Here is a 16,579-nt window from a genome sequence, read left to right as displayed (position 1 = left end):
GGTAAGATTGTGTCACAAGTAGGGCTGCTTCATCACCCTACTTGCAGCCACAAATGTGGCACTGCAGACACTCCCTGCCTTAGTCCAGTCCCACTCGAATCACAATGGCCTATCCTCTAAGCTCAGCATCAGTCTGTAAACACTTAAATAAAAAATAAACTCAAAAGGTGTTTGCTGCTTGTGCCTTTAAATGAACAAATAACTACAAAGGCAAGTGCAAAGTTGTAGCACTTGAGGTCCAGGACTGCTCCTGATTAGTCAGTGTCTCCTCCTGGCCCTTCTAGGCCTCTGAAGGACTAAGTCTTGTTGGTAGCCCTGTCTGAGAGGGATTTCCTTAAGCAGAGGAGTGTCTAGGCAGGTGGCAGAGAAGATCTGATAGTCCTCATCATAGATTGTCAATCAGAAGTTTCTTGCTCTAGTCAAACACACCCCACTATACTCAAATATTAGGAAATACCCCATTTACAGTTCCCTGTACAGCTTAATTCTGCCCCTTTGTGTTTTAATCCTATGTACTGAAAGAGGCGGGGTCCTGTAGAAAAAATTGTGTATCTAATTATGTAATTAAAGCCTATCATAAAGCATATGACCAGATAAAATTTCCTCTGATCAATATTAAAGCATCTCAGAAATAATGTCCACTATCATTGGATTCTGGACAGGGCACTCTGCAAGAATGAAAATCAATACAGATGGAACCAAGATATATACCCTCTGCAAGTGGTGTCAGGAGGAGGCTTTAATACCTACCCATGCTTTTGAATATGATATTGCAAGGAAAGGGCTTTTTGAGTGTTTGTTTGTTTGTTTGTTTGGGTTTTTTTGGTTTTGATACCTTGGATCATTGCCTTTACTAAAAGAGCTTGTAATTCACCAAATTCATTCATGGGCTGATATATTATCATGGGACAAGAGAGTACAACAACAAAATACATACACGGGGGCTGAATTAAGGTTACACAGGAAACAGTGTAAATCTGGCATTTCCTAATGTAAAATGCTTGACTTTACAACTAAAATAACTTTTTTTAAAAAAAATAGTATTTTGGACACAATTTCATAGGGTTTCTTTGTTTGTTTGTAAGGCAAAAGCATTCTAAAACTCTTCCTCACCATGCCCCAACAGAAGGGCTTGAACTTGAGGCACTGAAGAGACCTCTAACACTTGAGCTATAGGACTAGCTACATGAGTTGGCAACAGCAGAAGGCTGAAGAAAGAGATGGGCCACATGCTGGGTACAGGAAGCATTATTCAAGCAGCATGGACCAGTTCTTTGTTCTCTCTCCCACCCCTGTAGAAGCTGGGGAGGGAGGGGTACTCTCCTGGCCTATGTGATGTGCCCATAACGGGGAGTATGGAACAGTCTGCCATGCACTGTGTCTCGGGAGGCGTGCTTAGCCTGAGCTGGCTTTCCCCTGCCTCTAAAGCTGTTCCTAGAGCAATGTACAGCAGCAAAGGCCCAGCTCTTCAAAAATGTTTATGTTCAATTATTTTGGCAATCTACCAAGTTTTTCAAAGGAACACAAGTCGGAGAAGGGAATGGAGATGTTTATGTTTGTATCTTAGCTAAATCTCAGTGTAATTTAATAGGAAAAGAAAACATAGCAGGAACAGAGCCCAACACCCATGCCACAGTCTGATCAAAGGCATGGGGTCTGAAAGAAAGAGTCTTCTGTAAGAGAAGGCAGCTACAGAGACAGTGTCAGACGGAGTGAGCCAGACCTTTGTAGGAGCCAGGAACTGGAGAAAGGGAGATATGAAGAGATTGTGGATGGTTGTGATCTTTTTTAGTGATGGAGTGGGCAGTCCTGAGACAGCAAGAGAATGGCAGTAGAAAGGAGGGGGCATGAGAGGTGGAGGTGATGCAGGGATGGGTGTAGAAAGTAGACAGGAGTCGGACAGAGTGAAAGCCAGGGTTGGGGCAAATGTCACCAGAGATTAACAGGAGGATGTGGATTTGGGACCCAGATTTGTGCTGGCAGGAGGAAGATCAGGGTAGAGAGGATAAGAGGAGCAGGTGAGAGCTGGTGAGAACTGTAGAAGGTGGAGAGTAACTGGGAAGGGGAAATGAAGGAGGACAGATGTTACACCCATGCAGAAGAGAGGTGCAGTGAAAGCCATAGGCGAGTGGCAGATGGACAAGATTACAATACAAAAATAATTCACCACGGAAGATCTGAAGGCATGCTCCTAATCCCACTGCTCAGTCACTGATGTCTGAGATGGGTTCCCTGCTATGGGCAGAGTTCTCCGCTCACAATCCCTGTTGGTGGTGAGGAAGCAGCTCCTGTCTGTGACCTAGCAGTGTATGTATTTGTACGCAGGCACTCCACCACTAAGCTGTATTGTTAATGTAATAGGTTTATAAGGACAATAACTCTATTGGCATGTAGAAGTATGGAATTCTTGCTCACCTTGAATAATGAAAACGTTAACAATGTGAGGTACAGGAATTATGCCCTAATCAGAAATGTTAATGGTAATATTTGCTAGAACTTCCTATTTTTAACACAGAGAGACAGCCACTTCTACACAAACAGAGACAACCACTTCTATCTGCGCATGCACACAAACAGACACACACACACACACACACACTGCATACAGACAGCTTCTTGTTGCTTTTGTCATGCAGTGGTGAACTTTGAGCTTTGTGTAACACATCATTATCCAAAAGGCAGAGCTGTTGGTATTACTTACATGTGTTATGCAAGGGGAAAAATGCAACTTGGAAATATCTTGAGATATCTATAAGAAAGGTTAATTACTTCCAGGACTGTTTGAACTGTGTAAAACAAAGAACAGCCTGAACAGATGAAAATGACAGCAGACATAGTAGATAATACAGTATTACTTGTGACTAAAAGCACAGGTACTATGTTTGTTTTTTTTAAACAGGAAACCGTTAAAAATGCTCTTTTTATTACTTAAAACAAAGAAGTGATCATTTTCCTTTCTACCTGGGCTTTCCAATCCTGCCATGCTGTAAAGGATAATCAATAACTGGATGGAGAAAAATTAAGTTATTTAATGTATTTCTGGGTGAGATGATATAGGTTAGAGGGTCACCTAAAATTCTACAATTTAAACAGTATTCTACATTCAAGCATTTACTAACAATTCATAATTCCACTCTCCTGATACTCTCTGACATAAAACAATGAGGTTTATTTTTGAGGAATATTACTGTTCAGGAAAGAGAGATTATGCGATAGTGACACCAACATATTTTCCCCCATTTTTTTTCCTCTCTCACTAAGTAAAATAAAAACTTTATAGCTGCACACAGAATTGCATAGATATCATCAGCACTGCAGAAACATCAGGTTTAGTCATTTTGGCTTTCTTCCTGAAATTCCAAATAGACATTTAATTAAGTCACTGTTATCAAATATAATGCTTCCCTTGCTTCTGTTGTAGCAAAATGTGTAACACAAGCAATTACTGTATCTGAGTTTTCAATAAAAAAAGAGTCAGAGGGAGAACATCAAACCATACAAGACCCAGTGGAAAGTTAAAGTATATTACGAAAATTAACAAGTACATTAGTTTATCACTAGTGGCATGTATTGTGAACAAAATTCTGTAAAACTCCAATCATTTCTTCTCATCTCATCTCCAAAATAATGCAGTAGCTCCATGGATTTATTTCAGATTTTAAAAACCCCATCCTTCATAATTATCAAAAATCTATTCTGAAAATAAATATTTCTACAGACATTTTTAAGGTTTGGTTTTTTTTTTTAAAATCATCAATATGATGGAATTATTATATAGACCAGATATACCGAACCACTACTACTTCAGAAAAAGCCTGTGTGCTGAGTTGTTAAAAATGTCAATTGAGCTGAAATTTCAGATTTTAGATTTTGCTTTTTGTTTTGCCTCCCCTGCTCCAAAACTGAAGCAAACTGTAAAGTAGCATAACGTATGACCTATGTGTCAGTCCTGAAAAGATGTTAAAGTACTGTAGTAGCAGCAAATGTTTTCTGAATCCATAAGGCTTATAAAGGAGTAAACAAATAGAAAGAAAAGAGATAAACTTTCTATCAGAAAACAAATACAGCACTTTCAGTTCTAAATTACTGTATTTAAAGTAATATTGTAATGCAAAGCTGACAGCTGAGAAAAAATAAATTGGAGAATAAATTATGCAAAGCCACCATAAAATATGTTCACAAAAATGTGTTTGTATTTTGCAAAAAATGTTTTTGATTGCTGTTTCACATTTAGCACCCTTACATTACAGGCTTCATATCTTCCATAGTACATTACAAATTGTAAATCGCATCCAAATGGTGTTCAATAAGAGCATGTGTTAGCAGCTAAGTTAGTATGAGCTCTTTTGTTATCCAGTATACTCTAACTTTCACATGTCAGAGTGTTCCCAATGATCTATGAGTATTCTTAGTGTTGTGCTTTAATGCTTTAAAGGACAAATCCATGCCCCAGCACCCAGTTTGAATATATACACTGGGAACAGGGTAAAACCAATGGGACAAAGATTTCCCCCTCTCCCTGACAAGATACAGAGCAGCATTTCATGGCGACTACCACAGCCCAATATGAAAAGTAATTCCCACAATCAAATCCCCACACACTCCTGTAGAGGGAAGTGCCAGAGAACCTATGTAGTGGCAGATGCTCCTTATCTCCAAGCTTACCCCTGCCTTTGATCACAGACTCTTAGGTTCTGTGTTACACAGGGTTTTGGCATCCTGATAAGTGACCTCCTCACATTTGATCTTACATGTAGCAGAACCTCTCCATTCCTATGGCCAGAGAGCCCTTCATGCCCAGTAAAGATGTGCACCCTTTAGGTGCACATAGTAGCAAATGATGGTGCTGATCTCTTGACATGGCAACATCATTCTTTGATTCACTATCTTCACAAGATGGTAAACTAGAAAGTTATTTGACACTGGAAGTGTCTTTGCTATGAGACTAATACTGTGATATGCTCTGATGGCCATAAGTATTGTGCAATACAACACTTTGTTATCTTAAATATCGGTAATTACTGCAAACAACTCTACCTGTTTTGTAATGAATAAATAAATGATGCCTAGTGACTATTAATCCTTTGCCAAACCTGGCACAGAAATTGTGCTGTCCTTTTGGTATGAAAGTTAAACTGCAAGAGACAAATTACAGTGCCAAAATACAGGGTGCTAGTCAAAAAATCCCAAACAATTCAATCATTCTGAGTTCAGGTCATCTGAACTGAAGTTTAGAGAGCCAGAACCAGGAAGGAGTGCCAAGAGATACTGGATTTCTAGTCAGTTCTCTAAAATGCATACTGAGGATTTCTCAGGCCTGGGGGACTGAATGCCCATTAATTTAATGGGAAGGCAAACCCATGAGGAAAATATTGAAGAATATCTAGTCCTGTACTAGGGTTTTTCTACCATAAGGGATGATCTGTAGCTTTGCTATTACATGCTGTTTTCATGGACACATTAAGCCCCACATAATCCTATGTATTTATTTTAATAGCTGCATCTGGTATACGTTGGTATTATAGCCCTTGGATCAGAACAGTGTAAGTAGTAGGCATCCTAAACTAGTATCAGAGAAAAATCTTCATGCATCTAGAGACGAGGTAGGCCTGGGAGTAGAATTGGAGACAGGGAGCTACATGGAGGAAAACTTAGTGTCCAAATGGTGGCAGAGTAAGAGGCCACAAAGGCTGCTAAGATGTGGGAGTAAGTCGACAAAATTCTGGGGTGGCAGAGTGGGGAGCAGACTGCTTGTGCAGCTTATAATTCATACATAGCTCAGCGTGGGCAATATTTAAAGCTACATTTAAAACAACCAAAGTCTGAAGTATAGAAGTGCTCGGGTAAGTCTCCATAACACCCTGAACTCTACCTCTACCCCAAATCATAGATTCATAGATTCTAGGACTGCAAGGGACCTCGAGAGGTCATCATGTCTGGTCCCCTGCCCTCATGGCAGGACCAAATACTTTCTAGACCATCCCTGATAGACATTTGTCTAACCTACTCTTAAATATCTCCAGAGATGGAGATTCCACAACCTCCTTAGGCCTTATTGCTGAACACTGTGCACAGACCATTAAACTATCAACGCTATATTCCAAGAACAGAGCAAAAATATCACATACCATTCATATAAAAGCAAAAATATATAGAGAGACAGATCTCTACTAATATTATACACAGGGGTTGATGCCAGAGGTGCTTTTGTTTTTTCCAGTGGGTGAGTCTCTCCTCCCCCATCACCCCATGCAACCAATAGACGAGGCCTCAGGGGAAAGAGGCCAAGGGAGGGTGGGGACCCAGGGTGGAGCATGGGCAGGGCCTTGCGGGGGAGTGGAAAGAGGCTGAACAGGAACAGGGCCATGGTCCGGGCACTGGGGCCCACAAAAGATTAATCTGGCCCTGCAGGTTCTGAGCACCCCATTTTTTTTGGTGGGTTCTTGAGCCCCAGAGCACCCACGGAGTCAGCACCTATGGTTGTTGCCATCATAAATAGAGAATGTAAATGCCTCTTCAACTCTTCAGTTACTGTAGCAGTCCACATGGCTGCTCATGCAGCCATCTTAGATTACATAGAGTCTTTTGGATTTATTTTATTGAATGTTAGGTTAACAAATGTTCTGTGTGTGGAAGGACAGAACAGAATAAGTGGGATGAACTAATTAAAACAAATCATTGATGTTTCTTTTATAGCGCAGTTATTTATATTGAACTTTTCATAACTCCTACACTATATTGCCACTACTCTGCTGTACATTTATCTCGTACATTTAGAAATATCTTACTGTTTATGAAAGAAAATAACTTGCGCTATCAACAATTCTGCTTATCTTTAGTAAAATAAATTAGTAACTAAATGCACCCTGCTACATTACACCACAAAGCACTGAACTTTAGAAAGCTGCAGTCATATGCTCCGGTCTTCATTATGTCAACACCCAAATAATAAATCAGTTTGTCAACTGCCTAAAACCTCTAGAAATGACCTGATTCAGGGCAAACCACCAAAGTATATAGACTGAAAATGTCAAATTGCTGGCATCTTTTGAGTTTAAAGCACAGACACGTCTTCTATAGACACACACAAGCTTGCACTGAGTTCATAGGCCAAATCTGCTAATATGCACCTTTTAAGTAAGTTGAGCTCACCTACAGTAGTTTTAAGATTTTTAAAAAATTATTTGCATACCAAGGCCCTGATAATGCATCAGGATCCACTAGTGCAGGGTCCTAGTCATGGATTTCAGTGAAGGAACTGGTTCCAAGCTTATCAGAGTTAAGGATCTGAGCTTCAAGGCAGCATCATTATTATGGCAGGCATCACTAGATTGCACACTTACACAGTTTTCAAAGGTGTTTGTTTATTCATTTGTTTAAAGCATGCGAGCAAATAATATTGAGAGGACATGCAGTGATATTAAGTTTTTGTGTTATGTAAGCTTCTGTGTAGAGAGTTTCTGGAGGGAACCATCTGAGCAGCAGCAGAATATACTCTCTACCTTGATCTCTGCTTTGAGTCAATTTGTGAAACAAAATTGTTCCCTGGGATTAGTGCTGCACTGAGATGCCCACATAAAGGGATTGCCCAGCATGCTATTTGACCACCTCTGTTCCAGGACTAATATGTGTGTAAATAATGGAAAGGACAAATAAAATATATCTGGACTCTGCATTACTGATTTCTCCTCCTCTGGGAGACCAATCTGTGAGAATCCACAAATCTGCTACCACCCAGCGGAGGAGAGATGGTGTTTTCAGATTAAGAAACTGCTGTCAAAATAAAGAGCATCATACACCAAGAGTGAAACATGATTTCAGTTTTAACTTTTATTTTAAATTAACAAAAACAAAATAAAGATAGGCTTCTATGAGTGAGAAATCATGTGTGCTCTCTCTATTTCTATTATTCACTCTCTAGCTGCCATTTGGAACTGAAAAGCAGCAGAAAAGGAAGAAGACTTTTAACATGTAAAGGATGAAAAGTTGAATTTTAGCACTGCTAAGAAACCACAACTCCCAGTGACTTCAAATACGGAGACGGATATCCAGCATCCGTAAAATCCATGCCTGCAGTACACAGGACACAAATCTCCCCTACAGAACATTTATAACAATTACACGGAAATTTACCAATGGAGTCTCTGTTGCAATGTCAACCATGCACAGGAAACAAACTTACTCCCACATAATCTAGAAAATGAAAGTTACAGAAAGGAAAGGTTGTACAATGTGTATCCTTCTAAAATAAATGGACCTCAAGTGGGATTTTAAATGCTAAAATATCAAATGAATATCCTGTTGATATAAAAATTAAAGCAGTCCCATTATATAAGCAGTCTTCAATTTAGTATACTTTGGCATATAGTATATGTCAACTAAAATACAAAGTAAAGTACCAGATGTCTATAAAGTCCAAACTATGGGGTTACAAAAAAAAAACACACGCACACACGCACACACACATCCCAACACATTTGCTATATTAGAGAGAGGGGGGAAGAGAGAGAGAGAGAGAGATGAGCATATGTGCGCATTTGAGAAAGGTCACATACATACATGAAGCATGCTTGTATCTGCCAAATATATTTTCTACTTCAGGCACAATTAGCTGATATGTACAAATCCAGGAGCAGATTTACCATGAAACAAACCATGTGGTGACATGGAACCTCCAATGACCAGGCCCCCCAAAAATGCAGGCCAAATATCTAACAACCTGCCTCTGAGTCCCGGCTGGTGGTGCAGCAGGGCTCAGTCAGGCAAACAGGGTGACTGCATGCCATGGCCCCACACTGCTCCCAGAAGCATCCAGCTGCTGGCGTGTCTCTGCGCACCCCTGGCAGAAGGGGGGTTGCGGGGAGGCAGCTCTGCACACTGCCCCTGGGCAGTGCACAGAGACCCACTGCCCCCCCAATGGCACGCAGAGATGTGCCAGTAGCAGGGCTAAGGCAGCTCCCTCTCTCTCTGCCTCCCTCCCTCTGTGCCTCTTCGCTCCTGGAAGTGGCCGGCATGTCCCTGCAGCCCCAGGAAGTTCTGCTTGCTGCCCCCACCCTGATCACTGACTCCACAGCTCTCATTGGCCAGGAAATGCGGCCAATGGGAGCTGCGGGGGCAGCACCTGTGTACAGCAGCATGTGGAAGCCCCCTGCCTCTCCATCTAGGAGCCACTGCCGAAGGGCTGTGTGTGCCAGTTGCTTTGGGAGCCACGCTGCTCCCCTTCTACCTCCTAACCCCCTCCCCAGCACAGAGCCTGCAGCCTGCACCCAAACTTCCTCCAAGAGCCTGCCCTACACCCCCTCCTGCACCCCAACCCCTGCCCCAATCAAGGTACCTCATTTTATTTTCATTTACTTCCTATTGCTTATAATATAAGAGGAGGATGAAAAAAGAATGAAAAATGGGGGGGGTAAGAGAGAATGTTCTTTTCCTTGGCTGGGTCCTGAGGGGGGGAAGCCCTGAAAATGAAGCTGTGCACAGGGCCCCACTATCTCTGCCACTGTACAAATCCTGAAATACTGTTATTACATCCATAGAATATCAGGGTTAGAAGGGACCTCAGAAGGTCATCTAGTCCAACCCCCTGCTCAAAGCAGGACCAACCCCCAGACAGATTTTAACCCCAGTTCCCTAAATAGCTCCCTCAAGAATTGAGCTCACACCCCTGTGTTTAGCAGACTAATGCACAAACCACTGAGCTATCCCACCTCCCTACTTAGTGCTCCTAATTTTTTTCTTTTTATTTCAGAGCACACACATAACCAACCGTGTTTTTGTTCAGTATCTTCTTTGTTATAAGAGATCTTCAATTCATATTTATTGTGAGACTGTTTGCATCTACTAGTTACAGTGAATGCCACTGGATTTCAGTAGTCTATCTGGACCCCCACAATGACATCTTCAGATCAAACACACACCTTGAGACAGTTCAGCTTTGGACCTATTCAGATTCCACATTACTGAGTCCATTCCTGAAGATCCTGTAATCCATGTTTCCTTCTTACTTTGGCCGATCCTAAGGAGAGCAGGAAATGTCAATAGGAAGAGCTCTTCTTGTTCCTATTTGAGGAGAAAGAATCAAAATACTGTTCCAAAGCACTCAAATGGACTAGGTAACCAGGAAGCAAAATAATCAGCAATTACACACTGTAAATATAAACTGTGACTGGAATAAGGGTTGAAGGATTATGCATTGTAAGACAGAAGAGACAGAAGAACAGAAGATGGGCAGAAAGAAAGGAAACTAATGACGTAGGGGGGCACAGAATGAAGGAAGCAAGAAAGCAATATGGAAGCTTGGGAATAGAAGCGGCAGAAAAGAGTGAGAGGAGGAGAGAAGATGGGTTACAGAGCAAGTGATGCCACTGAAAGGGACAGAGCTTAAGGGAGGGAAAGAAGATGACCACGGAAGAGATGGAGACAATGTGGGAAAAGGCTAGAACACTGAGAGAAGCAAGAGACAGAGAGGAAAAAAGGAAAAGTATTTCCGACATTAAGGAGAGGCTAATCAGGACAACCCAGCTGTGTGGCTACACAACTCTTAGTTACATATTAGGTATAGGGTGGATTGTTTTAAAGGGCATGGCTAAGTGTCATAGACAAGGATGGAGCTTAATTAAATTTTTTGCCCTATGGAAAGATGGCAAACCTACTCACCAACCTATATAGCCTTCCACTTCAATTACACATGCACTTTACTTAATAGAAATGGTCCAAGAGTCAGGCTTAAGCAAGCTTTACAGCTTGCTTTTTCTTCCTTCTGATCCAGTGCAGAACAATCTGATGTCAGGCACAGCTGATAGTGAGGAAGGAGAGCGTTGTGAGAATGGAAACAGGAATAACATTCATCATGTGTTTAACTTCAGACAATTATCAGACCGTACTGGTGGTCTATTAATGGCTGGTCAGCTCCAAATTCAGATTCTTCAAGTTCTCACTAAAACCTAAACTTGGGATCTGGTGTCTTTGGAGATGAAACAAAGTGACGTGAATAGAGAGAGAATAAACGGCTCCTTCATTTCAGCAGTGATTTTGCTGCTAGGGCATTAAGTCAGGGTGTGTGGCTGGCAGAGTCAGGCCAGAAGGTACCACTAACGAATGATCCCATTGATGGGAAGTTGCATGGCTGGATAAGACCATATAGCTCCCATACTAGTGGTGTCTATCTCATTATACTCATTTTGTAGTCTCAATTGAACAGCTGTTTGTTATGTAGAACTGATAAATGAAATTGTTTTCAATTGTTAACTTCTGTTCACCATTCACTACACTTGCCTATACTGTAACTTCTGTTCCATATTGTAATTCAAACCCCATTTTAAAACACTCACTCCATTTTGTAAAAGCTTCCTTCAACCTTCATTTTTGCAAACCCTGCTGTAATCTTATTAATTTAGTTTAGATGTGTGAATGAGGTATGTATGAATGATGGAATCAAACTCCAGCCCCAGCCTGTCCTGATGAGATAAAGTTCAAATACCAATGGCTGAAGACCTAGACAACAGCCCTAAACAAAGTAAGAAGCATCCACCCTAAAAAGAAAAGGACAACAGAACAACAGAAGGAAGATCAAAGCCAGGTCCAAGGCTGAAAGTCACGCCTGCAATTGATGGGTGATCAATCTAAACCCAGAGGCAGCGTGACACAGCAAGACCTATAGACTTTGAATCCAAACTAAAAGCCTATAAAAAAGAAGGGTGAGATGAGAAACTCTGGGTAACATTCTGCTGCCAACATGGAAGGAAATCAGTGCCTGCCCAACAGAGATCCAGCTTGTCCTTGTGCCCAGCTTTCCTGGCCAGTTAGCTGCCACAAGCTACGAACCCAAGCTGCAAAATCAAGCCATCAACTTAAGCTATCTTCAGGACTGGTAACTATGCAGCAGCTGCAGAACACCTGATGAATGTGGATGTGTGTGTGTGAGTGTGTGTGTATAGGTATTAGGTATAATGTGAATGTGTGTGTGTGTATAGGTAATAGGTATAATGTGAATGTGTGTGTGTGTGTGTGTATAGGTAATAGGTATAATGTGTGTGTATAAGAATTAAGATATCAGTTATTAGTCATAAATTGTTATCATAATAAATGTGGCATCTTTGCCTTGTCCCCTTTAATAAGATCCTGCTGGTTTTTATTGGTCTAATATAATTGGTACAACATTTACTCCCAAAACGTAGGGTTCATTCTTGCCATTGCCAGCTGAACTCCCCTTTTGCAGCCACTGCCTTACTAATGTTTTGTTGCCTTGGTGACAAACTAGGTACGTCTATTATTTCTTCTGAACATTATATGTGACTGTTTTCCTGTTCAATTGTGTATCTCTGTCTGTTTGAATACATAAAGTTAAATCAAAGGAGACAATATTCAGGTTGTTGAGGGGCCAAGCAGGAAGGGTAAAACAATGACACAGATAGGTCAGCCCCTAGGTACCCAGATTCAAAGGAGTTCATCTAACAATGGCTGGCCACCAGTTGTATGGACAAGTTACATAGCCAACTCCATCCAGGCTAGGATGTTTTACTCTTCCCAAAAAGCTAAGCCTAATATAAAAAGATATTGACTGATTAAAAGGTATCCCTGGCAAAAAGGAAGAGTTTTATAGTTAGCTGAGAGAGGCTGACCAGGATGTGTCAGTGAAGAGGCTGACAGTCTGAGACACAGAGACAGAGGGACAAGTGTCAGCTTGTTCTCCCAACTCAGAGATGGGAAATAAACAAGACCTGTCTGAGCTATGGATAGAGAGATTAAGATTAAGTAAGGGAATATGCATGTTGGACTCTCATATTAAATCCACTTCTCCAAGCGCTATTTTTGGGAAAGATAAACCATGCTTCATTTTGAAGATGCTGATTCTGTCTCATTGCAATTATGTGCTGTCACAAACTTCCAAAGTCAAACCCTCCATTTGGACTTGCAGAATTAGATATGCTTGGTGCATAGGAGACTGTAACCCAAGTTCTGGTATGAGAATAGATGGGTTGTGGAATGCCATCCCAGAAGAGGTAAAGGCCTGAGGCCTGAACTTATAGGGACCGTGTTCAGAGAAATCCAAGAAGGGAGAGTGGTGCAGGAAACCCAGCAACCAGGACAACCTCTTTTGCAAGCTGCCATTTCTGCCTGAGAGGTAATACTGTGCTGTCTGTACATCACTCGCCATAAAACACAGAAGTGATAGAGGCTGCCTTGTCAGTGTACATAGCCAGTGTTCTCCCCTGAAACCCCCCTACTAGAGAAAAGAATCTCCTGGATTTCTCCCTTGAAGCGCTCTGCACCATGACACTACAGGAGCGGGCTAGGATGCAGTAGATGGCACTCAGAAGAAGAGGTCCTTGTCACTTGCTAATGAAGAAGTTGCTCATACCCAACAACAGCCCATATTGGCAGTTGTAGCAGCTGTCACAGTCCCTGGTGCAGGCTACCCCTTCTAAGCCCCTTTCCAGTTACTCGAAAGAGGTGCACTTGGGTGACATACCCAGGCCTACAATTTTCTTTGGGGTGGGACTCTGCAATCCAATCACTCTCCAACTGTGTCTTCAGGCTACACATGCCTGGTTGCTGACTGTGCTACTTATCAGGCTCCTGGGCTTGGATCCTTCCAAGAGTTCTCCTTCGGAAGACAGTGCACAGCAACACAGAGGCAGCTTCTTCAAAACAAACTATGATTTATTTTTCCAGAAGGTACACAGTGCTTAGGAGAAATGGATTGAAAACAAAGGCCAACCCACATTCCCCTCAAGCCCCTCAGTAGTCTTGATGTAGCCCTTGGTGCCAATGGAGAATGGAAGAATACGAGTTACAGCTTGCATGCTCCAGATCCCTGACTCTCAGTAAGTCTCTGGCATGTTCAGCATGCACCCCCTGTGTGCCTCTGTGTCAGCCTCCATTTGCTGACAACTTCTCCCCATCCCCTCCATAGGACATATCTTACTACAGATCATTGCTTTTGCATCTCCGTTTCTCAGTCCTGTCACCATGGTTGGGACTGAGGAGACACTCTTCACAGCTACAAGCCTGGCAAATAATGATTTTTAATGTTAACCCCTGTACACAGCATTACATAGACCGATTCTAAAAATTCATTGTAAATGAGGAAGAAGCCCATTACCATTACATTTATGGTTCCTCCAAGTTGATTCGATGGACAGACCTCTCTGGGGCAGGCAAGAGCATGGCTTTGAGTTAGACTATTTCTGGCAGTGACCAGTGGCAGGCAGGCTAAAGTGTGCCATGGCCTCAGAGTATAATAGGTTTAGCCTCTCTCACAAAGCATGACTCAAGCCTTCTCTCTGCTGCTTGCTAATGAAAGCAGCTTTGTCCCCCTTCTTACACGGGTTGGGTACTGGGTTCTCTGTTGCAATGCCTGGTACCTCCACCCTGGTGACTCCTCTCTGTGCCTGGGACATAAAAGGTGCTTGTCTCTTGGGAAAATCACTACTACTACTCTTCTTAACAAGGAGTATGACACTGTGCATAAACAACATACATGAATACAAACCCCAACAAATGAAATGCCACACCCAAAAATAACAATTTAACAAAGGGGAACTTTACTGGGGGACAGGAAACAGACTCTTGTGAAGGAAAAGTTTAAGGTTAACTAATATATGCTAAAAACATTAATATTACAACAAATTCTCAATCTCTCATCATTTGTAACAAGAACATAAGCCCCAGCTCTCTCTCTGGCACCTTCCCAAGAAGATGAAATGCATAAGATGGGTCTAGATATGGCTGCTGCAGGGATGACAATGTTGGCCAGCTTAAAAAAGATAAAATGAGCCCTCTTACAGTGTATTCACACCTGAATGGGGCAGGATCCTCTCCTGGCTCCTTGGACTGGAGTCCTGTGGAGCTCTCTGCTAGCTCTAGGTAGCTGATGCTGGGTCAGATCTCTGCCACTCTAGATGCCAGTCTCCTCAGGGCTGGAACTGTCTAACCATGCACGGGATCCTACAATAATTCAAAGACCAGCTTTGTGGGGAGTGGAAATTAGAGACTCTCCCTTTTCCAAATTCAAACAGTGCCCAAAGCCAAGTTAACCCTAGTCCCTTTGTCTCTGAGCCGGGTTGTGTTTTCCCACTGAGGTACGGTGACCAGATGTCCCAATTATATAGGGACATCCCTAAGATTCAGGGCTTTGTCTTAAATAGGCATCTATCACCCCACACCCCCATCCTGATTTTTCATACTTGCTATCTGGTCACCCTACACTGAGGGACTGAGCAGACCCAGCTCCTCACTGGCCCAGCAAACAGACTCTATAAATCCCTGCATCAGAAACCTCCCTATTAGTCTCCACAAGAGTTTCCAATCCTTTATGCTATCCCATGACACTAAGCAAGCTGTGAAACAGTGTCAGAGGGAGCCAGTGTTGTTGAACTTAATAGGGTGGGACACCTACAGGCTCAGTCCAGCATTCCAGGAGCTGGCGAACTCCAGGAGTTACAGAGGCGATTGCCAAAGAAGGAACATCTTCTTATCAACATTTTCTGCAGCCATAAAGCCTACTTCTTCTTAATGAATAATGAGAACAGAGAACAAAAACTTGACATGTATAATATTCACCAAATAGGTGAAACTCAGTATTTGTTTTCTTGTACAGAAGATTAATGTGCATGTTTGAAAGAGAGAGAAGTAATTAAATCCATTTTCAAAATCAATATGAACCACCTGAAAAAAAAGCGAAATACTACCTGCAAGGAAATAAATGTGAAATATAGCATGCACTGCCTTAAATATCTCAGTGGTGAAGGGCATAAAGCTAACATGCTACTTAGGCAGCCATATGCAGTTGCTAATATGGGAAGCACAAATTCTTAGCTCCTATGGAATTTGTTAAATCAACCCCCTAACTAAATTGTTCTCACTACCTGAATGTTTACAAGGTCATTACCATTTACTTTCTGGCTTTACTGTCATTCAGAAGTCTCAATAACATTCTGCTAATTATGAATTAAGAAGATTAACTTTTTCCTTAGATGAGATTACAGAGGGGCTACTTAATTGCATTAATGGCATGGAGACATAGAAGTGGCAACTGATTTTTTTATCTCCATCACTACCTAGAGCCTGCTTCACTGAACTCAATAGCATAGCTTCCATTAACTTAAATGGAGGCAAGATCAGGCTCTTAAAAATCTCATTTTCAAATAATCACAGGCTACAGAACCTGATAATGAAATCCTGACACTTCTACATGCCAGTCAGAATCCAGCACAAAGGCTTGCCCACCATTTGACTTCTGAATTCATTGACATTCTGCAATCAGTCCAAAGAGCTATTTATATTAGTTTCAGGTTGGCTTTACTTGGAAACCTTGCCAACAGTCTAGTTTTGACATTCACACAGCTTTGTCTTGCTAAGAACAAATGTTAGTGTTCTCTCTTATGTAGAGAAGTGACTGCACATGAACCTCTAAGTCAACCCACCCCCATATGCACAGTACAAAGTGTCAAAAGGATACTCCCTGCAATCACCTACCTCAAAAATTGGCTGTGTGTCAATGATACTATGTTGATATAGTTTGTGAAGTGCTTCAGCAGCCCTCAGAATAAAAGGCACTATTAAAATAAACAAAAAT

Source organism: Gopherus flavomarginatus, chromosome 2 (assembly GCF_025201925.1).
Source record: "Gopherus flavomarginatus isolate rGopFla2 chromosome 2, rGopFla2.mat.asm, whole genome shotgun sequence".
Classification (NCBI taxonomy): domain Eukaryota; kingdom Metazoa; phylum Chordata; order Testudines; family Testudinidae; genus Gopherus; species Gopherus flavomarginatus.
This window is presented reverse-complemented; position numbering follows the sequence as displayed.